This window comes from Pseudorca crassidens, chromosome 2, assembly GCF_039906515.1.
Source record: "Pseudorca crassidens isolate mPseCra1 chromosome 2, mPseCra1.hap1, whole genome shotgun sequence".
In the NCBI taxonomy this organism is placed as follows: Eukaryota; Metazoa; Chordata; class Mammalia; order Artiodactyla; family Delphinidae; genus Pseudorca; species Pseudorca crassidens.
In genome coordinates, this window is record NC_090297.1 from 77,170,948 (window position 1) to 77,193,327 (window position 22,380).

Below are 22,380 nucleotides of genomic sequence, written 5' to 3' on the forward strand. Positions count from 1 at the left end.
TGCAAAGGGCTTCATATAATCTTCTGCCATCCCCGCAGATAGTCAAGACGCGCTTGATGCCCTTCAATTGACAGTGCTTAAGAATAAAGGATGCAGCTTCGTCACCTGCAGACAGATCTAGAAATAATCCCTTAAAACACCAGTGCCTTCTATAAAGTCGCTTTAAAACAGTTGACTCTAAACAGGTTCTTTTTCAGACTTCACTGGCCTTAAGCCCTCTTACATTTGGAGGTCTTGCCCCACTCCCCATATATCAACACTCACTAAAAATATACCCAGGACCCCCATTAAACCTAATATTGGTACAATGTTTTCAAAAAATATTTGTAAATTTGCTTTTGAAATTATTTGGCTACGAGTAACTGACTTGATTCACAACTTGTTCTGAGCTCTCAGCAATCGCCATGCGCAGTTGAAAATTTCACAGAGTGAGAAAATCTAAACCTACAAATTGTTTTCAAATGCAGTGGAGTGTTAATGAATACTAACTTTAACAATTAATTAAGTTGGCATAATATCACATAATGTTGGTATTTAATACAATATTTATTAAAATCCATTTGGCAATTTTTTTGTGGTATTTTGGAGCCAATTTTTTTGAGCAAAATGCTCAATTTTGTCTCACATCTAGGATGAATATGTGCTCTGACCTTGGTTCTTTCAGTGATAGTAACGTGAGTATAATTAAAAATATAGTTTGTTGTATCTTTATGGGCGTTTTGCAGTAGAAATTGTTAAAGTTTGTCCTTTGCAAAGTGAATCTCATATTACAGCTCACCTCCTATTGTGGACCAGAAATGCCTGAACACATGGACAACTGTTGGACTAGTTACCTGGTACTGGATGTTCTACTACCCTAGGAAAGTATAAACCAAGGACAAGTATGAGCCTCAGCTCCACCTGAAACTACTTATCTGTTCCGCAGAGAAAGATCATAATAAGTTGAAGTCACTGAGGAAGAAAAAGATGTAGGGAAAATAGCTAAAGAAATGGAAAGTGTTTTTTTTTCAGTTTTCATTTCTGGATTTCAAGATTTTCCTTTCTATTTTAATTTCTTTCTCACACAATCTCCTTTTTCTTATCTACGTCTCAAAAGAATTGCCAATGGATATTGGGCTAATACAGCAAACACACATAGATGCAGCAGATGAGAGATCTCTACTGTTGTCTTCCTTCACTCTTCCAGTTTGCCTTCCCCCAGGAAAACTCCTATTACTGACTTAGTTGACTTGTGTGCCTGTGCATGTCTGTATGTGCACTGAGCGGGTACATATGCACATTCACAAGTGGGCACTTCCAGTGTTTTCCTGTTGGAATTCACCCTTCCTAGATGGCAGGTGAGGCTGTAAACCCTGCATGAAGCTCACCCCCTGACCTTCCCATCCCAACCCTCTCCTTTCCTGGCTCCTGACTCCAGCGTTCTGGGGTTACTAAAGCAAATGTCCAGCACATTGTAGTTGTGCCATCTTAGCTGCTGAACACTTTCTGTGAATCTAGACAAAATTACTACTCAGAGTGAATGCTATTTATTTTATTTTGCTCATATTTCTTGTACTTCTATGACAACAGAATCTTTCTCTCATGTTCAATGGTAAAGTATGTGTATATGTGTATGTGTGTGTATATATAGTTTGTGTGTGTGTGTTAAATTGCCTAGCCAATTTTACATTTCTATCCTTTCATGTTTTCAGAATTAACCACATTCGTGAAAAGGATAAATCCTTCAATGAGCCCTTTTCCTTTCTTAAATTGTATGTGGAATGTGCCTTTTGGCTCTTCCCTATGTACATAATGTGTAAAATAATCAAAGCACCATCACAACCTGACAGCTCAGGCCTTTGATAAATAGGGCTTTATATGGGATTATCATATGACATTTCCAAACTACATTATATTTATGAGTCATATAGAGTACTATTGCATGATCATCCCTCAGTGTGGAATTTGTACATTTTACAAGGAGTGGAAGAAAGTAAAGGACCTGGAATTGGATACCCTTATTTTTGAACTTAAAATTTTAAAAGAAGAAAGAAAGGAAGGAAAGCCGTCATTTAATATTCCCCCAACTGCTCAGGTAAGGTTCCTGAAATTTTGAAGGGAATCTTATGTCCTACATTGTCTCTTAGATCCTATTACTTCATATACTTAAAATCAGTGTGTTCAAACATCCTTAGAAATTAGCTAATCTAACACTCCCTCTTTACAGATGAGGGAACTGAGCAGAGCCAGAAACACAATTCAAAGCTCCCAACACCTTGAACATTTCTCCACCAAACCTCACAGCTTCCCTAGACAACCAAATACACAGACAAGACTTCATCAAAACATCAAGATGACAACACATAAATGAAGCAAAAGTATTCTACATATGAAATACTAGTTTTCCCCAAAAGTTATTTATACAGTTTGTCAGCCATTTAGGAAAACATTGTACCATTCAAGTGAGAAAATATTTTTTTCTTGGTTAAATTCAAAATATTTTCTTGCTTTAAATATGATATTACTTTATAATTTCTTAGGAAACTTAACAGAGAAGACAGATATTGTTCCTCTCCCTTTTTAAAATCAGAGCCCTCAGAAAAGAGTGACATGGGTTCTTCATATTTCCTTCCAGCGGTCTGCGGCATATACAGCCATGTCTGCCAGCTGTAACCCTGCCTGGTCTACTTGATACTGGGATTGGCATTGGAGAATTTACATCATCTCTAGGAATGAACAGGTCAATGGTAAATCGCGTGCATTGAATTTTGTATATCACACCACGTTTTAAATGTTCTTCCAAGGCTACATTTTAGTTGGAGGCTCCTTGTGGACCATTCTTTTGTAAATAGAATGCTATCCAATCAATTCTGCATTTGATAGTTTTGATATTCCAACAGGTAAGACCACTATATAATGTAGCAATAAAACCTAGATACTATTGCTGCTTTCTAAAAAGGAAAACTTTCAAAAATCACTTACAAATTCATGAGTCACAAGAAAAAATGTAATACAGATATGGAACTGCTGTCCTATGGTTCAGAATAAAATGGTACCTTCTGCCCAAACCCACTCCATATAAAAATATAGTTCATCTGATCCCATAGCTGACCCACATGGAATTGCCTGTATCATTAAAACAAGATAACTTGACCTAAAATAAAATAAAATATACTATAGGGAGATAGCCTTTATCAGGTCTAATAGGAATAAATGTCTAAAACAGGATAATTAGAATCTTTCAAGAAAGTATTTTAAAAAGTCCTTTCAGTTATCAAACTGAAATTTTTGGCAAACTGCTGGGATATTTCCTTAGTCCCTTCAGTGTGGGTGAATATTTCAAGGAGCAAGAGGGTCATAAGACGAAATACTGATAAAAGTGATGTAACTTCTCTCCTTGATATTTCATAAATACCAGCATTGACATTTCCAAAGCTCTCCTTCTTACCCTGATTCAGAAGTCGCACCTCTTCACTGAAAACTGCATAATCAGTAAACCGGAAATCGACTGTAAATACACACAAACTTGTGTGACCCAAAGGAATAAAACAGAAACCACGACAACTGGAAGAAATAAAAAAAACAAAACACCTGGTCACAATTTCTTTTCCCTTTTCTATACTCCTTCTAAGTATACAAACCAGACAGTCATGGTAGGTATTTCTCCAGTTCACTGGTAATGAAGTAGGCAAATCTGGTTAAATTATGGGTCTCTACTCTTATCAGACTTAATGTTAATATCTCATATTACTTTGTTAAACAGTCAAACAAAATAACCTACATTATATCCACACCATTTACATAGCAATAACCGCAACTTGCCAAATGCTGTATTTCACCTGAACCAGTTCAGAGAGTGGATGTTCCTTCAGAGAAACTCTCTCCTTGTAATCAATTATTTTCAGAGAATTAAAAAGATTTAGCAGACAGAACCAGGACTCTCTTCACAGTGATCTTTAAAACTAACAAAATTGAATGGCTCCACCATGGGATTATGGCAAAGCAGAAAACCTCTCATGTTCACAATTATGTGCAGATGCAAATGTCTCTCTTAATCTAATGAAATAACGATGCCTTATTCCTGCAGTTTCATTGACAAATAATAAGAAAGATGTTTAAATGGGTGTGGCAGGGTGAGGGTTAAATCTGATTGTAATTAGATTGCAGTATGCATGGTCATGTGGTTAATAGTAAATTTTCCTTGATTAACTGGTCCTGTTTGTTAAGAGCCCCTATTAACATTAGCTCTCTCTGCGTTGGCTGTGGAGACACACCATGGACCAGTGCAAAATTAATGAAGGCAGGTACGCATGCTGATTAGAATGTGGCAGTTTAATAAACTCTTCCAACATTAAATTATTTAATGCATTCATGCTCATGCAGGCTATTCGATGGTCAGCTTGACCACCTATGTGTTAATATTGGGAATTGAAATGCAGAGAGTGGAAGAGATATAGTGGTGTATGAGGTAATTAGCTCTCATGTCTGATAAATGGGGCAATACCTATGTGTGCACATGTTTTAGCACACCACAAATGGTGCTTTCATTAGCTGGAATCTTCTGTGGAAATTTTTATAAATGTTTAGTTTGATTTTTGCACCGTAAACAGTGGGCCTGATAGCTGTAGTCACTGTCAATTGAATATTTGAGGCAAATTTCAAGTCACCTGTAAAATAAACTGTCTTGTTAAAATAAATGGGTCACAAAAATTAGATAGGAAGCTTATCAATAAACATCTCCAATCTGGACATAATCTCTATCTATCATATAGAAAATATTTTAGATAAATATAAATGCTTTCAATATATAAATGCAAATACCTATTAGATTTTGAGCAAAATAATAAGGTCTTACATTTGCACAATGCTCTATAGTTTATACAATGCGTGTACATATGTTATTCTATTTAATCCTAATCATAGCCATTTTAGGGGCACAGTATTTGCTAATAAGTGGCCTATCAGAGTCTTGAAATCTCAGTTCTTGTAACTCAAAATCCAGAGCTTGGTAGCACAATTCCACAGCTGCCCACAAAATTAGTATTTGTAAGAATAAACTCTTACTTATAAAAGAAGTTCAGTTTTAACAGTAAGTGAGCATTCTGGCAACTTAACCTCTCTGAGAAAAAAATGCTACTGAGATTTGGTAGAAACACAAAAGAGGAAAATTCTATATTTCAGCACCATCTAAATATAAACAAGTATTTTAAATGACTTACATTTTCCTAGATCCCAGGATACTTTCTGGCTGTAATTTAGGCACTCATAGGAACTTTTTTAGTGTTTGCACGGAATTAAGTATGCTAACACAGAACAATCCAGTCTCTGGACTTTGGAAACAGTGTAGAAAATATGAACTAGACTTTTGTGAAGCCACCAAGTCTAGGTTTACTGAATCACAAGACCACCCAGTATAAAAATAAGTCCTGGGAGAATGACTGAATAAATTTTTCAGTCTGGGGATTTCTATGATTTTGCCATTCCTGTTTTCAGTTCTTCTCCCATTCTTAGGATGCCAGCTAAATAAAAAGAAGGAGAAAATGATTCTTGCTCTGACAAAATCAGAGGAGAGTAGCCAGGAAGCCTGGAAAGACTAATGTACAGAATCCAGTATAGCAAATCTGTCTTCTGGTCTTGGAAGTTCCCAGGAACTGGCAGTGTGACTTTGAGCAATTAGTTAACTTCTCTGGGTCTCATTCTTTTCAGATGTAGTGAGGGGTTTGGGGATAGGGAACTCTCAAGTTCCTCAAATCTCTAGCAGGATCTTCTAATTGTCTCTTACCAGGAGAAAGGATGCCAATGGTCTTTTTTCTTCACACCTGCTGTGGGTGAAAAAGAGCCATGAAACTCTGTGGCAGACAATAAGCACCACCTCTGAACAGTATCCTCTGCAGCTACCCTTCTCCTAAGGACATGAATGGGTAATTTGGGGCTTTGGCTGGCCTCTAATTTCTCTATGGGCCTTAGCCAGCCTGGATAATCTGATTGAATTCTTTCTATTGTTGTGGGGTGTTTTGTTTTGTTTATGTTTTTTCATCTCTGGCCAGCTTCAAAGGATGCTGTGGTCATGAATTAATATTGTCCTCTTGGTTAGCTATTACAATGTTGGTTGCAGTATCATTGGTGCTTCTCCTTACTGCTTTCCTTTGACATTGTGGACAGTTATTGATGTCTGGCACTTGTTATAGGTGGTTGGCAGCTATGTGAATATTGTAACTTATGATGGGCTTTCCACAACATTGCCGTGGTGTTCATGAATTCTGACAGGTATCTGAAGGATATAAGAGTTGCCAGTCCACTTTTTGCAGTCATGGTGTGTGCTGACAAAATGTGTTTTTATCTTCCACTGGGGCTAGCAGAAAATTTGTACAATTAGGAGAAGAAACAATTTCCACTCGTTTGTATATTTTCAGTCAATGAGCATTGTGGAAAATCACTGTATTCTATCCATCTAAGTTATTTATTACAAAGTAAAAGTAGCACAAACCAGGCTAAGTCTTTACTTCTTACTTTCAAACTATTGGCTTCTTGGAAAATCAAGTGTTGGAAAGCTTTTTATCTGAATACCTGAAGTGAGAGAAGGCTGCTGCAAAAGATGGCGAGGTCACACCGGACACACAGAATGAGCTCAAAACAGCAATAATAATTGAGCATTGGTATCTCATGATTGGATGGCTAGGATAATGATAATGTGACGAACATGGAAATACAACTTTGATATCATTCATATTTTCAAAATGCCCTTATAAGCTCAAGTAACTTTTCCGGCAATATCATTCCCTTTGCATTGTCTAGTGCAGTATATTTCCAGGTATTTTGAATTCATTTATCCCTCGTGACAACTCAGTGAGATGCACAATTTTTATCTCTGTTTCACATATTAGAAAACTGAGTCTCAGAAAGTTGAATTAACTTGCCTAGGTTCATGGAGAGACCAAGATAGAGGCAAGATTCAAACTCAGAGAGTCTTAGTGTTCTTAACCTCTGTGAATGGTACATCTAAACCTGCACAGTTCAATAAGGCAACCACTAGTCACATGTAGCTATTGAGCAGTTGAAATGTGTCTAGTGTGAATTCAAATGTGCTACCAGAGTACAATATACCAGATTTGAAGACTCAATATGGAAAAAAAATCATATAAAATATCTTATTAGCAGTTTTGTTATATTGAGTACATGTTTTAAATATTTGCAGTTAAATAAAATATATTATTAAAACTCATTTCACCTGTTCCTTTTTGCTTTTGAATGTACCTACTAGAATTTTTTTTTTTTTTTTTTTTTTTTTTTGCGGTACACGGGCCTCTCACTGTTGTGGCCTCTCCCACCGCGGAGCACAGGCTCCGGACGTGCAGGCTCAGCAGCCATGGCTCACGGGCCCAGCCACTCCACAGCATGTGGGATCTTCCCGGACCGGGGCATGAACCCGTGTCCCCTGCATCGGCAGGCGGACTCTCAATCACTGCGCCACCAGGGAAGCCCTAGAATATTTTTGTATATATTATACATATATATTTTTATTGATTAATTCAGATTCTTCACCCAAATGGCTTCAACTTTATTTGTTTTCCATATTTTCTACTATAAGGATATTTCATTTGTACGAAGACTCACCACAAGGTGGGGGGAAAAGGTGGGGAGCCTTTCCTTCAATTGAAAAAATAACCACAGTGCTCCCAGTGGTGGCAATCTCCTGGCGTGCTTCATGGGCACAACCTGGTGTGGAATTTAGAACACTTGTCCATCAACAGTGACTATAAACCAAAGTGATCTGCTTCACTGTTTGTCATGGAACTCTTCTGATTTGTACCAACAACCCATACTGGAATCTTTCAAATGTTGGGAATTCCTGGCTAGGTGTTAGCCAAACATCAGCATCTATCATGTGCAATTGCCTCGCTATGTTGAAGTCTTTAAGAGTAGGCCTCGTATATTATTCATTATTTTGTCAAAGAGCCTAGCACAAGGGTCTTAGGAAAATAGGAGAGGGGTAGACAGAGACTCCAGTCCAACAGCACCAGTGAAGTTATATCTGTTCAGGGAGGGAGAAAAAGAAATCCCTCACAGTATCTGAGAAAATAGCTCATTTCTTTCACAGATGTACAAATATCTGATAACCAACATTATTAACCAAAACACATTTAGGTCACTTTTCACACAGAATTTTCCCTATGAGAAAAAAAAATGTCAAAATTAAGTTTTTTGGAAGTATTTGTTGCTGACTGACCAAATTTGTCTTCCAAATGAAATTAATGTCAGCAAGGGTCATGAGGCACATGCACTGGAAAGAAAACTTTTAAAAAATCCTGTGAGAAGCTCCATCGTAAGCAGAGTCCAGGAATTATACACTTGAGTTTTTACACCCCCCTGATGAGGAAACAACGCATATGAAAAGCCATGGAATAAAGGGTTGTATGCTTTAATGAACATGTGTGAGAATTAATGGAATACATTGGACTTAAGTGCAGCACATGCGTTAGGTCATGAAAAAGACTGAGTTAGGTAGATATAGGGGGAGATGTGTCAAACCTCCACTTATAAGATTCAATTTGACCTGAGAGGCAATTACATGCTATTTCTGAAATAATTGATCAAATTAAAAAAATCCAAGTTTAACTTTTTTTGAAACAGTAAAAACAACAGCAAAACCTTTAGTGTTTTTTTTCCTCACCTCTAGCTAAAAACCAGCTGAATTTTAAAACCGAATTTGGCAGGCACTTGATGGCATGCTTTCAGCATGATGTTTTAAAGATTAAACTATGGAGCAATCTTTAAACATTAATGGAGGTCACGTGGCAAACTCCACTCGCACAATAGAATCATCATGTCCATCTCTTCAAATGTGAGCCAACTCCAAGCTGGAGGAATACAAAGAGATAGTCTTAACCTTCCTCCTCTTCCTCTTCTTTGGGTTCTCAGAACAACATCTTTTAAACGTTTCTGTAGCACATCTAATTCCTCTCTAATGCATTTTGCTGGTTTTGGTGTACAATTTAATTTATATCAGCAGAATAATCCAAGTGAACCTAGGTTGCTGTAATGTTACATTAGGAAGATCTGATCCATTTGCAGCTAGGTAGACTCAAATTCATTAACATTTACTCTATAGGCTTCCAGCAGGTGACTTTTAGAGAGGAAACAGATGCATCTGAATGTCACCTTACCACACATATGCCTATTAATAGATTTTTGTTCTGTTCATATACTATTGCTGAATCCCATTCTAAGGGAATATGGATAATGGCATTAGTTTATTTTAAATACACAGAATTATACAGAAATGTTCTCTAAGAGGCTTTGACAATTAAACAGGTCCAAATTTTACACAGGCACAGTGGGGATCGACCTCAATGGCTTTCTAAGTGCTAATTACTAAACTTAAATGCTTCATGGTTCAAAGGTCTAAACCACAGAGAGGCTGGTGAGAGGTTGTGGGTTCTAATCCCCACGTCAATAGTCTGACCTAAGGGTGACTTCCTAGAACAGAAAAGTAAAAACAAGCGCTCCAAATCTCTGGCTTCTGTATCAGGGCAAGGAAACTGGTTGGAGACCTGTAGCCTCAGATACAGGTTCATGCATCCTGAAGAAACTCAGCCCCTTGCCAAAAGGAGATTTTTATAATTGAACTATAAACGTTAAATAAACCTAATCAATTAATACACAAGAAAAGGAAAACTATGAATGCTGACAAAAATGTAGAGGGAATTCTAGAAGCCTAGAGAATGAGGAAATCACATAAGCCCATTAGGCCTATGGAAACGTTCAAGAATATTGTGATGGAGTAGAGTGAACACATAGCAAGGGTCACAGGACATCATTAGTTCTAGGACCAGCACATCTTTTGAGCCATGGTTTTCCTCCTGTGTAATATAGGAATGACAGTTCCTGACCTATAAATGTACAAAATTATTGTGATGGAAACAAATGAGATCACGAGTATGAAAGTATTTTAAACACTACAAAGAATTGAAGTGCTACGGAAACTGTTACGTATGATTGGGTTCCTGAATTGAAGTGAAATTAAGCCTTCCCAAGATATGTTCATTAAAAAGACAGTTTTCAAACAGCATACTAATATTGTTTGGGGGTATGTGGCATATGCCTCTATGGAGAGCACCCCAAGACACTGAGGGAATAACTTTGGTGGTATCTGCGTCTGTTGAGTGTTCCTAATCAGGAGGAAAAATGGTCCTACATATAACCCTTCCCTGTAAGTAGATAAATCCCATGTTAAAGTAAAAGGAGAAGAGGAAAAGAAAAAATGGGTTAAAGAGAGGGAAGGTGGGAGGGAGGAAGGGAGGAAGGGATGAAAGGAGGGAGAGAAAGAAGTTAAACCTCTACCAAGTCTCTAGACTGATGTGAGCAGCAGTGACCTATCGGGTCACACGTGCTAAACCTCCTCTCCAGGTTGGTGCATCCTCTCCTCCCCTCCCCTCCCCTCCCCTCCCCTCCTTTTCACCATCCCAACCTCCCACATAGATTCTCTACCTAAGTCTGGCCTCCTGATTCCTCTTCTCACTACTTCTTCCCATTTTCTAAACAAATTCTGTTCTCTGTGTGTCCCTTCTAATCCAGATCAGTTTGGTCTTACTTAGTTCTCTCCCATTTTTCACTTTCCCATTAACTTGAACAGAAAAATAAGGGCCTAAGGACTGGGGAGACAAACCAAGATCTGTCTTATAAGGTGAGGGCATAAGAAAGACTATAAATATCAGATGTAAATATAAGAGGATGACATGCAAAGATATGCGGGATTATAATAGTTAATATTTATTGGTGCCTATCATATGCTAGGCATTGCCTCAAGAACTTTACATTTCTTTACTCCTTTCATTCTCTCAACCACCTTGTGAGATAGGTACTGTTCTTATCCCCACTTTACAGAAGAGGGCAATGAAGCCCAGAGAGGATAACTAATTTGCCTGGAGTCACAAAGCTTCAAGTCTGACTTAGGAGTCTGTACTCAGCCAACAGAGGAGATGGGTGTCTGGTTAGGGAAATGAATCAATGTTCAATGTATTGAAGTGGGCTTTGTAGGGCTGGGAAGCGAGGACTGGAACATCGTGAGTAAAGAGGGTAATGCTGAAGGGGTCATAGCCAATCCCAAGAGCACAAGCTCATGGCAAGCTCCTGACAAGGTACGATATTGTCCAAAGTCAACCCCTCACTAGGCAATGTTTTCTCCAAGGCTGATTTGTAGGGTGAATCATTTTTGAGAAATTAAATTTGTATTGGCTACCAATCTCATTAAACTCAGGGAATAGGAGAGTCAAATGAAGCAGAATGAGAGCCAGACTAAACTCAATGAAGGCCTATATATTAAATTTAGTCCAGACCCCCAAACTTATTACAGATCTGGGAAAAGCCCACTAATCAGGGGCAGCAAAGCATCACGTTCCCAGTGAATGCATGTGGGACTGGTGTGGCTGTTTTGCAAGTGCTGCATGAAGGTTGATGTGTCATCTATTTTGGCTCATGCAGTATTCTCCCACCAACCCTGTCTCTGTTTGATAAGATGAAAAAGCAATAGGTATTTGTTCCACAAGCTCAAGTAATCTTTTTTTAAAAAATGTGATTCTTTCTTCTTTTTTTTTTAAATATTCATACCTTTTCTCTTTTTGGTTCCATGAAGGTTTATACTCTGTGTAATACTGAGGTTGACAAAGATAAATTGTTTTCATGTATTTAGGCTTTAGGAGAAATTATTCAGATACATTCCAGAGTCTAGTAATTGACTGTTATTAGTATTAATAGGAATTACACAGCCAAATCCCACTGCCATGCACTGAAAATTTACCCCTTAGGATCAAGCCTCAGTAATAATTTGAACGTGTTGAAATGTAATTTCCAGTTCACAGACCTTTCAAAAAGGCAAAACAGATATGGGAGTTTAGTTTTGAGATAATAGAAAGAAAACTCCCTAGTTTGTGCTGCTTGGAATTAGAAATATGTAATAAGTAATCATATTTCTTCAAAATTCAAGAATTCATTTGCTATAATTCATAGGATTGGATTGATACACAGGACAAGCAATCATTTCTATGAAGAATTCTTAATAGTGGATAATTTCTATGCATTTCTTCAAATGAAGGGTACCTCTGGATGTATTTCTTTCTGTTAGAACCATCTCCCTTGCCTTCAAATTTCTATAACATATTATTTGAATATCTTAAAAATATATTATTGCTTTGTAAGTAGGTTGTAAAAATTACCAGCCCACACAAATTTTATCAGCATGTCTCATGCTAGGTTTTACTGGTGTTGCAAAAGAAAGAAATTGGCCTTCTTTCCTTTTCACCTGATAATTGTTATGTAACTTGGAAGACATTTTTTTAAGTCTGCTGATAAACAACTGCTGATACGTATTTTAAAACATGAGTAAAGTCTAAGGAAAGGTAATCTAGGCTTTGATTTTGCCTGTTTAGGCAGGAAACTGGCAGCCCCTTCTGTGTGTATATCCTCTGTATATAGTCTGGCACCTTCTGTAATGATGCCACAAAGGAACCTGCCCCAACTATTCCACTGCTCTACATTAGCATCTTCTGTGTTTTTAAACTTGATTCAACATTCATTCCACACCAGAGGATATATCGTGACTTGTGAAATGCTCAGGACCTTTCAATAAAAGAAGATGAAATAATTTTACATAAGCAAGTTTAAAATGTCAGGAGAACAGAAATGGATCTACACGAAATCGTTTCTGAAACAGAATTTGATTTTTGTCAATAGTGCATAAAAAACAATGAAATAGCCAAGAAAATATTTTGATAGTATACAGTCCTTTTGGCAGTTCAGTCCTAGACTCTTAAAAGTTGATATCCTAAAATAATATCAATATGTTCAGTTAGAAGATAGAATATTCTCTGAAAGTTTGTTTCCAATAAAACCCGAAGTAGGTGAATTGCAACAAAATACATAAATAAATTATAACGTGCTGCTCTACTGATATGATGGGGAGTTACGTTTATTATTTTATAACTGCCATAATTTAAAAAAATTCCTGTGTAAGATGTCTAGGCAACAGTTCCATTGTGAAACACACAACCATCCAAACCCCAATCCCCAAACCTTTAAGCAAGGTTCATCTACTGTGAACACACGTATGTCTTCTATTCAAAAACTAAAAGTGATTTTATTCATGCGAACTTGTAACCAGAAGCCAGGTCAAAATCTCTTGAAAATTGCACATTTCACATGTTTCCTGAGAAATTCAAAAGTGATACCTATCACCAAGAGGTATGTGGAAAGGAACATAGTTTATAAAAATCCAATTTGGGGTGAAGCATAGTTTCTTCTTTAATGTGCTTGTCCTTGTTTGGAAAAACTGTTCTATTCTCATATCAACATTATGTTTTGGAGTGTTTTTTTCCTGAACGTGCAAGTGAATTCATGAAGGTCTTTTTTCTTCTAAGAGCTCTGAGAAACAATCACTTTCATTCTGTAAAAGAAGTGTCCATTTATAATTGTGGTGACTTGCATTTACAGAGTAATATTACCTAAAAAGATTAGGATGCTCTACTTCTTGTAGACTAACTCTTGTTTCAAGAATCTCCAGAGAACTTATCCCTGAACCGTCACACTGAATGGGTTTTAATATGTCAACATGTCCAAGGATAACATGATCTGTAAAGAGCCCAGGAGGGAAGCGGAAGCACTCCTATCAATTATACTTTTGAGAATGGAATCAGTTTCCCGGGTTCCTTGAAACAGAAATCAGGAGTGGGGAAAATTGCTCCATTTGTTTTTCATGAATGAGGGACCCCAAAACACAGTGCTAAACACAATCTTCTCTTGAGATAGGAATAGAAAGGAAACCCCATTGAACAATTCTAAATTGTTACATTTTTTCAAAAGGCAACAGGCCCATTTAGCTTGATCAGCTACTTCTTCCTTCCTGAGATTTACTAGTATTCCCATATTTTTTTTTCCATTTTCAACATTTCTATCTGTGTGCTGTGTGTAGCAAGCACGGACTAAGCACAGACCGCAGAGTGCCCCCCACCCCGGCCTACTTGGTCACCACTGGCCACACCTTGAACTTTGGTGCCTTGATACTTTTGCAAAAGGAGTGCCTGGACTAGAATTGTCCCTTTCCCTATCACAGTCCTACCTTCTTCCAGGCCCCAATTCAAAGACCTCGTCCGTTGGGGTTCATGTTTTGTCTCCTGACATATTATTCACTGGGCATGTGCTTGCTTTGTGATGGATGTATTTCTGAATGAATGTTCTGAATGCATATCACTGGTTATTTTACCACTCACATGCCACTTATAGATGTCACTATGTTTAAAATTCAGGTTTAGTGTAAGTTCCCAGAAGAATGAAGATATCTTTCACTTTGGTGCATCTTCAGTGTGTATGGCAGAGATCTTTTCATATAATAAGAAGACAATGATTGTTTTTTGAGTGCAAACAAGCAAGAGGTAATATTAGCAGAAAGTATGAAGACTCTTAACCATAAAAAGTTACTCACATTTTAAAGTATATTCACACTTGAAGAAACGAAATTGAGTTATTTGTAGTGAGGTGGATGGACCTAGAGTCTTTCATACAGAGTGAAATAAGCCAGAAAGAGAAAAACAAATACCGAATGCTAACGCATATATATGGAAACTTAAAAAAATGGTACTGATGAACTAGTGGCAGGACAGGAAAAAAGATGCAGACAGAGAGAATGGACTTGAGGACATGGTGCGGGGAAAGGCGAAGCTGGGGCTAAGTGAGAGAAGCATGGACATATATACAGTACCAAATGTAAAATAGATAGCTAGTGGGAAGCAGCTGCATAGCACAGGGAGATCAGCTCGGGGCTTTGTGACCACCTAGAGGGGTGGGATAGGGAGGGTGGGAAGGAGATGCAAGAGGGAGGGGATATGGGGATATATGTATGTATACGGCTGATTCACTTTGTTGTACAACAGAAACTACCACAGCATTGTGAAGCAATTATACTCCAATAAAGATGTATAAAAATAAATAAATAAATAAAGTATATTCACACTTGGAAAACAGCACTGTAAGACTAAAGAAAGCTCAACTAAGGAGTGATCTCAAACATTTCACTAAAGTAGACTTTGAAAATGGAATCAGATTAAACTACTAAATTCAATAAGCAGCACTCTAAATCTTTCAAAAAGGAAATCTTTGAAGTATACTAACAAATGACACACATAAATGAGAAAAAGGCAACTAATATCTAAAAGGTTAACAATGTATGAGTTTTGATTCAAAGTTGCCCTCTACCCTGTGGGGTGTTGGAATGAAGAAAAAATTAAGTTATGGATTTTAAAAAGAATTTCCTTTAATTCCGAAGAGTCCTTCACCTAGGAAGCTTAAAACCTGTTAAAAGTCTTATCTGATAGTTAGATCATCTGCTCTAGTCATGTTGAATCCAGGGGCAGCGAAGCCAGAAGGTATAGAAAGTCTGAAATCACACAGAGTGTCAGTAATCTGGCCAAGAGAAACTTTTTATTTTTTATTTTTTATTTTTTTTGTGGTACGCGGGCCTCTCACTGTTGTGGCCTTTCCCGTTGTGGAGCACAGGCTCCGGACGCGCAGGCTCAGCGGCCATGGCCCCAGCCGCTCCGCGGCATGTGGGATCTTCCGGACCGGGGCACGAACCCGTGTCCCCTGCATCGGCAGGCAGACTCTTAACCACTGCGCCACCAGGGAAACCCGAGAAACATATTTTTTAAGAGCTACTAGTAACCACCAAATTTAAAATTTTCTACAAACCACCTTTCCTGTCCTTTCTCATTGTCACTGCACTACCCTAAATTCTTTTAAATTTACCATTAGATTATTGCCATAGCCTCCAGCAGGACTCTCCAATGCCAGTCTCTTCCCTCCCCAAATGTCCCTCTTACTACTGTCATGTAAGTCTCCCTAAAACATGCAGTTCAAGGATAGTACTGCTGCTAGCCTACTTTCTCTAGGTACTAAGGTCTTGTAAAGTCTAATCACACCTAACTAGCCAACCATTGTTTTCCTACCATTGAACAGTTGAGTATGTAAAATACTTTTCTAATTGAATCAAAGTAAAACAGTCTTGACTTTTCAGATGTATCTTAAACGTCTGAAGGCTCACCACAATGCCAGGCACAAAATAGATGTTTAATATATACATAGGTTAATTGATTAAATAATTGAAAAGGTTTTTTTTTTTAAGTGCTTGTGAGGTACTGGTAAATTGATGCATGTTCTATAAGCTGCTTTGTAATGTCACCATTTAACCCTCTGTATGTAAATATTTATAGGTTCAACCGCTCTAGGAAGAAAGTCAACAGAGGCCCCTTTTCTCATCAAAAGAACTGTGCTCTAAAACATTCCCCTAACAAGATTCGTCTGGTTTCATCGTCTTTCTCAGACAGAATTCTAAAGGCACTTCCATATTTAGAAGTGTTGAATGTATTTGAATACCAAAAGCCTATACCAGAGTTTATTTGCCTTCTTATAAAACACTTCAATAAGAGAGATCCAACAGCTATCAATTTAAGAGCAACATCTGTATGTCTCATAGTTGCCCAACAGATGCAGAGTGTTCCACTCAAGGATTCTAAGAAAATACACAAGAAAAAGGATACAAAGCTAGCAAACCTTATGTACCACAGAATAAAAAGTATAGCTCATTTTTCCACAATGGAGAGGAATTGCAAATATTCTCATAGTAGCTTCCACTGCAATTACTTGGAAGATGTAATCTCTCAGAGGAGAGTTTGCAACTGTCTTGAGTATTTGTCTGTAGGACAGGTATTCATAAATTTCCACTTCCCTGGTTTAATTTCAATCTTAGGTGGGCAAACAAGCATATGTTTCACAATGCATCTCTTCTTGTCAACTCTTCAGAAGATCCTCCTTTGCAGTTTGGTGATCAAACCCAATGAATGCTACAGTTGGGTCACTCATTGGTCGCTTCCTTAAGATTCCCCATCCTGCTCTACTTGCATCCAGCAAGGAGACAACATTTTTGGTCACGTATTATCAGACTATTTCTTAGATAAAGAGCAAGAGAAAATGTGCAGTTCTTAATAAGCTCATTATTAGTAATGCAGACTCCCAGTCAGCTATTGCCAGTTAATGACCAAAAATCACAGTGTAGACAACTGACATTTTGCCTGAACACGCCTCTCTGGCCAGTGATAATTAACCTGAAGGTAAAGAACCAGTCATTTTCTTAATACAACAAGGCACCTCTTTCAAAGTTGGGGCTCTTCCTGTTTTAATAATCAAAAGGAAAAGACCTTTGGTACTTAATATTTAAACAAAATGTTTAATATTTACACAGTAAAGTTCTTCTTCTGATATTAAACCCACATTAAAGCTGGGATGGAAATTGGTTTATAATCTCTGACACTAGGCCTGGAGCCTTGTAGTGTAGTAAACAATGTCACTCTTCAGATGGGCACCACCTGCAATGGGTTCAGAAATGTCAACTGTAATTAAACATTTTATTTCAAGGATAATTCATAGGTTATGTACATGAAGGACTGCTTTCCGCCATGAGAAATTTCAAAGTACCAGGCTGTGTAAATAAGAAGCAGGTCTTCTTTTTTTTTCTTTATTGCATGTTTTTTAAAAAGCACATGCAAACTGACTGAGACCTAATTAATATTATTCTTAAACATACCCTTTATATTTTGCAAAGACTTTTAAAGTCAATTTCGTGAAGTTGACTGGTAACGATATGTCTCTACCTTACCAATTATTTCCTCTAGCTTCAAGTGAGAATACTGTTGGGAAAAAAAGGACATGATTTGCCACAAGCTAACATAAAGTAATGGCAACATTGGGACTGGCTAAATTTGCTAAATTTTTCCTTTGGGGCTTTAGTTTTAACTATGGTTTCAATGAAAACCTGAAGAACAGTTATTATTTTAAAAAGGATGACAAATTATTTAAAGGTGTGGGGGGGTCACCTAGCACCTCCAATAACGCTTCTAATTGTAATAAGAATTTAGAATGAATGCACGCATGCATTTAAGAATTGAATGCACGCATTCAATTCAATTCTTCTTAAAAAGAATGCATTTAAGAATTGAATGCACGCATGCACACGCACATGCGTGCATATATGTAAGAGGGAGGAAGCAGTTCTCCATTCTTAAATACCAGAGAAAATTCATCCACTGCTCCTTAATAGCAATTTGTTAAAAGCTAACATAATGACTCAGAGACTTAAAATACACCTTCCTGCCCCTGCAGCCTAACAGTCTACATCATTTTCCCAAAAAACAAGGCTCAAGGGGAAAGACCTTAAGTAAAAATGTTTAAATATTTCATTAAAGTAATAAAAAAAAAACTGGGCAGAAGTGGCACTTTTTTATGCTTTTAACATAGTCCATTATAAAGGGTACTCTTTTCTCTAATTATTTAAGGCAAGAAGAAAAAAGCATTATCTGTTTGTCTCTCACTTTCTCTTCCTGTTTTTTCTGAACTATGTCATAGACAAATATTTTATGACATATATCATCTACGAAAGAGAAGTCCTTATGTACCTAAACAAGCTTAAACAGAAGGGGGAGATGTGTTTGGTAGGGAAAGCAGAGCTCCACCTCTACCAGGTGGGAACCTGCCGAGGCCCAGCACTTAACTAATGGAGACATGCCCCTTGTGGCACTTTTGCTCAGATAAAATGCTAGTCCTTTGTCTTTGGGGAAAATTCATTTATAATAACAAAAAGCAATAGACATAAACTCTTCTAAATCACTATTACAAGATGAGTGGAATACGGATATTTGTTACAGAGTTTTGATTGTGCTTCCTTTAATTAATGATCTTTTCTTTTGAAAATTTGATAATTATAAAACCTATGTGTAAATATGGGAAAAGGAAATGATACATTAAGAGAAAAACACTATGAATGATATGTATACTGATTAAAATTACATTAGAATTTAAAAACTGATATATAGGAAAAAATACTTGAAGGAAATATGGCAACAGTGCATTAGAATGGTGGGGTTATAAGTAATGATTTTCCCATTTCCCAATTTCTATAATGTGATTGTATGACTTTAATTATTAAATATCTATGTCAAATAAGGAGATAATCACCTTAGGGAATTAAAAAGTCTGCAATGCACTTGTTCATTGAACCACAGTAGCAAAGAAGTGGAGAAGAAACTGGGTGAAAGCTGAGACGGAAAACAATTGGTTTTTGGTTCCACATCTCCCACTCAACGTAGAATAATCCAAGAAGAGTGTTGGCAAAATAGAATGAAGAGAGGAAGGTAGGAGAACACAGTATCAGAGTGGTAGCTGGTTTGAACCTGGAGCTTCTGTTAAACTAACTTTAGATCCAAAGTACTGAAGATTTCCTTTCTCTTCCTGTTAAAATGGTGCTGCGCCTGCTGCAAGACAGAAGAAAGACAAAAGCTTTCCCAGTTCAGCTATACCCAATTCTGGTTAGGAGAGTAGTAAAGACTGTGGTTTTGGTTACACCGATAGCTATCACAAAATAGGATTATAGCACAGACAGCATATTCCAACTGCATAAATCCCTGCTGAATCGGACAAGCCATAGATGTTAAATTTACAATGCATTTTCAAACTCAGAAAGGAGAAAGGACATGTCTAAAGCCACAACGCTAGTAAACAACAGAACGGGGAATATGGCACAAATGATTGACCTGACTGTTGCACGAACTTCTTTATTCAAGCCATCTACGTACACATACGCATTGTTTGACTCAAACAATCAATTAACATTTGGTGAATATTTGTCATGTGACTTCACAGTATCTCTCATTTTCCCTTTCAACCTAACAAGATTCCCCACTGCATCTTCCAACCACACTTTCCTCTCTGCAAAAAATTCCATGATTGGAACAGATCTGCTCAGTGACAATGCCAAAAGCCTTCCACACAATAAACCCCATTAGCCACCTTTGCAGTCTTTCAGGGTGCAGGGTTTGAGCTCGAGACTTTTTACATAAAGAACAAGGTGAAGTGCATGGCAGCCATGGAAGAGTAATTAGAAAAAATATTCTTCCCCTAGAGCCTTCTCCTTTGCCTACTGAGTTGGAAAAGGCTTAGGAAGAAGAATCCTAAAGCACCACACCTGATCAAATAAGAAAAATTCATTTAGAACAAATACAATATTAAAAGCTAATTTTTTTCACCACAAAATTAATTGATTAACTTTTCCCTCTACAAATATATTACTAAAACTTTCTCACTGCACAAACTCTCCAAACAAAATTAATGGTTTTGTTTTGAAAATTAATTTAGATATTAAAAAATTATATTTTCCACCAAGATCTCAGTTACTCAGATTAAATATTAACCAAAAGCTGTCTTCTGCTTAAATAGAATTTAGCCTTTGAAGTGTTTTTATTAATCTCTTCTGATGTAGGTGCTTGAAATTCTATGAAAGCGCTGCTGCTACCCGTTCTGTGCATCACTTACTGTAATTTATTTTCAGAACATAATTCTATTTATAAATGAAAATCCTATTAAAAGAAGACAAGAAAAATTAGTCCTAGACTTTGCATTGGTAGAGTAGAAACAAAATGAGCGCCCTAACCTGAAGTGACATTTACAAATTACCTGTTAATTTAAACCAGGTTGAGGGATGACAGAATTTAGTCGGACTGACAGGAAGTACCGAAAGAATGACAGTTGGGTCTGGAGTGGTCATAAAGCTCTTACTGCTGGCACATTTATCTGTGTTCATCTACTATCCCACCACCTCCCCAAAAGCTTCCTACCTAGTAAATAATATATTTGTGAAAATATTTACATTTTGACAGATTAGTGAATAAAGGTTTGACACAGCTGGAAACTCTCCTCTTTTGTTTAAGGGAAGGGAATCATTTATTGAAAAAGGCTTCAGGGTTTAGTCATGTGGATGACCCCCCTACACACACACCCTCCCTCTTATTTAGGTCCAAATATCAGCAGTTTTCTTTATGAGTGTTTTTGAGTAAGCATGAGGGCCCAAACAGGCTACGAATAGCTGAATATCTATACATGGGCATAGAGATACACACATCCCTCTCATTCTCTGCCTCAGTGTTTCTGAGAACAAGCTATCAGAAAGAGCTGGTGCTCCTTTTACTCCTTCTACTCAATTTTTGAAGTCTAACGTCCAAAAATATCTTGTAAATAAAATTGTAAAATAATAATCTTTGAAGAAGAAGCCAAAGAATGGAAAATTGCTGTAGGCTTGGATATTTTTAGGTCAATTTAAATTACTACCCTCCAGACTAAATATCTGTAGATATTGTACATATCTAAGTAGATTTTAGTATTTAATAGTTAAATAAAATTAATTAAATTAATTAAATCAAATAAGGGATTGAATTATTAATTCAATCCCTTAGTTTCATAAAACATCTATTTCACATTCAACCTACAAAGAGGTACATTTTTCTGTTTGGTGGGCATATCCACAGTAGCGCTGGCAAGAACTACGCATATGCATAGAGTGGAAATACACAAAGCCACACACCCACACACATGACACGCACATAACATACGACACAAATGTTATATACAGTCATCTGGTTTTTCATGAACAAGACCTCTTTGTACCTTAAAAAACAAAACTGGTGTTTATTTTTAAGTAGGAGGCCATCTTTACATTCATCAATTAATGACAAAAATACATTTAGATAAAGTAAAAATAAAAAATAAATATACATTTAAATGAAATAAGAATGATAAAATAAAAACAGGAGACCATCTTTGCATTCTTAAATTAATGACTATAAAACATCCTGGTGTTTCATCTGCCTGCATCCTGGTTAAGGCTTCTGCTCTCTTTGGCCACTTTTAAATGGATTTCACCTTTTGAGAATTCAGCAAATTTCAAGAAATTGTTGCATTTTTTCTTCTTGTTCACCCGTTTTGGAATTCTATGGACTGTGCAGAGATAATTCTGTAACAGAAAAGTAATTGCTATGGATTATTCACACCCTGATTCTCAGAATTATTGGGTGTAGGCTTACTTTTGTAAACAAATGTCTCTATATTTGTGACGATGGTGCTTACCAGACACTCTGAACCATGACTATTGTTTCAAAAGAGCAATGTTACCAATGTAAGAAAAAATTTTATCTTGAAATTTTGATCCATTATTTCTGATTTTGTATCATTTGTTATCTAGCAATAAGGAATATTTCAATCCCTTAATACTAGGATAATCAGAATGATCACAATAATATTGTTTTTTCCCCATTAAGAGACTAGTTATAAAGAGACTAAATATTAAATTTGAGTGAAAAGTTTTGAAATCTGTGATTCTGACAAAGAGAGTCTGTTGGAAAAACAAATCCATTTTCATGCAGTTCCTCAACCTGACTGGAAGAGAGCCAGTTCCATTGTAAAATTGTTGCCGTATAATTCCATGATTTAAAATTAACACCAGGGGGCTTCCCTGGTGGCGCAGTGGTTAAGAGT

General features: G+C 37.0%; 1 long non-coding RNA gene across 2 annotated transcripts in view; it reads right to left on the reverse strand.

Moving 5' to 3' along the window:
* LOC137210904 (uncharacterized) overlaps positions 1-5,346 on the reverse strand; it is a 68,109-nt gene extending 62,763 nt beyond the window's left edge. For both annotated transcript variants that reach the window (XR_010936786.1, XR_010936785.1), the window contains exons 1-2: positions 5,199-5,346; positions 3,428-3,543 (exon numbers count right to left, since the gene is read on the reverse strand). This is a non-coding gene — a long non-coding RNA (uncharacterized lncRNA). The remainder of the gene's footprint in view (positions 1-3,427; positions 3,544-5,198) is intronic.
* Between the last annotated feature and the right edge of the window lie 17,034 nt (positions 5,347-22,380).